This window comes from Priapulus caudatus, unplaced genomic scaffold, assembly GCF_000485595.1.
Source record: "Priapulus caudatus unplaced genomic scaffold, Priapulus_caudatus-5.0.1 Scaffold5, whole genome shotgun sequence".
In the NCBI taxonomy this organism is placed as follows: domain Eukaryota; kingdom Metazoa; phylum Priapulida; class Priapulimorpha; order Priapulimorphida; family Priapulidae; genus Priapulus; species Priapulus caudatus.
Genome location: NW_014577066.1, coordinates 189604 through 192096, shown reverse-complemented (window position 1 = coordinate 192096; position 2493 = coordinate 189604).

Genomic DNA, 2493 nt, shown 5'->3' with positions numbered 1-2493 from the left:
GGGGGGGGGGGGGGGGGGGGGCGCGCGGGTCAATTTGTGTTTGTCTTGGTGTGTGTGTGTAAGCTATCAAAAATGATTATATGATAATTTCAATGCAGTCAATTGTGACCACTGATCTACGATGTTATATGCTAACGATTTGCTTTTACATAGACTAACTGTTATTGTAAATTATTCCATTGCTACGTGCACGTGTGCGTGTTGTGTCGTATTTGTTTATAAATAACCAGAAGTCATAACATAGTGAACCGTTTATTTACTGCTTTCTTCTACGACTGGTTCATCCTCCAGTCTCAATTATCGATGATCATTAGCCATCTGACACTCGGTTTTATTCGACAGCCAATCGATATAATGTGATATATGCAGGACATATACATGTACCGTACAGAGTTGTACTGCGCACACATACATACAAATTTTACAAATATCATGCCGTTTGACAATGCGTCACATACCGCCATTGACGTAGCAATCCCTTTTTAAACAATAGCTAACAATAGTTCCGTACCGTATTATTCTGCAGAATAGTTAATAATGAACCAGATTTCACACGTTTACTGAAACTTGTTTCACTCTTACCGCCTCTTCCACATTATCTGACATTACCGATTATCCAACCACATATAGCTTCATTGTCGTCCTCCAGTGGCTGCGTTCTACATCCAACAGTGGTCATGATACCTCCATACAGTGGCTGCAGGATCCTACCTACCACAAGAAACATCTTCTGTAAATAAGCTTATATTTTTGGTAATGAACAATAACTAACAATAGATCTGTAACATCTGTCAGCCTCTCTATCTATCAGTTTGCCTCTCTACATTTCTATCTTTGTTTCTGTTTCTCACGTTCTCTATCTATCTATCTGTCTCTCTACCTTTCTACCTTTTTGTCTGTTTCTCACGCTCTCTATCTATCAGTCTGTCTCTCTAGCTTCTACCGTTTCTTGCACGCTGCTTTCACGGTTTCTTAATTCTTTCCAATTATCTAAATCTTACTGCCTATATGCTTACATGCATGCGTTGGTGCGTGTGTCCGGGAACCTGCGCGTGTTCACGTCTGTCTGTCTACAATCCGTCTGTTTTGCATCCACCAGTGATAATGAGATGTCTCATTACGGTGACTGTGAGATCATACCTGTGAGGAAACAGCAACATCTACAGTTAACTAACTAATATATTGGTTTACGAATACAATGATTAAATCCTGTGTTTTCTACTGCTACTATTTTTAATACTGTGTGCCATCACACAAAATAAATTCACGTTTACAATAACGTTCTAATTATTGCTCGTATTGTTTGTGTTTGTTTACAAGTTTGAATCTTATGTTCTATATATATGTGGCTCTCTCGCTCCCTTGCTCTCTTGCCATCTTTCTCTATCTATCAGTCTATGTCTCTCCCTCTCTATCTAACAGTATGTCTCTCTACCTTTCCACTGTTTCTTCACTCCGCTTCCACAGTATTCTAATTATTTTCGATTATCCAAACCTACCTGCATATATGCTGCTTACATGCATGCGTTGGTGCGTGTGTCTGGGAACCTGCGCGCGTCTGTCTGCCCACAGTCAGTCTGTTCTGCATCTACCAGTGATAATGAGATGTCTTTCTTTACGGTGACTGTGAGATCATACCTGTGAGAAAACAGCAACATCTCCAATAACTATAACCCATTTCTCCCTCTTTCTCTCTCTTTCCCTATCTATCTATCAGTCTGTATCTCTAACTTTCTACCATTTCGTAGCATTTGCTTCCACAGTATTCTAATTATTTTCCGATTATCCAAACCTACCTGCATATGCTGCTTACGTGCATGCGTTGGTCCGTGTGTCCAGGAACCTGCGTGCATCTGTGTGTGCACGTCTGTCAGTCCACATGCGTTGGTGAGTGTGTCCGTGAAAACTGCGCGTGTATGCGTGTGCACGTCTGTTTGCCCACATTCTGACTGTTCTGCATCCACAGCAGTGATAATGAGATATCTCTTTACGGTGACTGTGAGATCATACCTGTAAGAAAAAAAGTGTTATCTGTCGTTGGCAATTAGCCCCCTTTCCCCTACGTTTAGGAAATGTAAAGGGAAATGGAAACAAAATGTTGGTGTGTCAGTGTTTCAGTTTTAATGTTTATGTTTGTGTTTGTTTGTAGGAAGCTATGCTCTTGATATAGCTGTGGCTCTCGCGCTCATCCTCTCTCTTTCTCTTTTCTCTTTTCTCTCTTTTGCTCTCCTTCTCGCTCTCGCTCACTCTCTCTCTTACTATCTCTTTCTTCTTTCTCTTCTCTCTCTCTCTCTTTTGCTCTCATTCTCGCTCTCGCTCACTTTCTCTCACTCTCTCTTTCTTTTTTCACTTCTCTCTCTTTTGCTCTCCTTCTCGCTCTCGTTCACTTTCTCTCTCTCTCACTCTCTCTTTCTCTTTTCTCTTTTCTCTTCTTTCTCTTTTGCTCTTCTTCTCACTCTCGCTCACTCGCTCACTCTCTCTCTCACTCTCTCT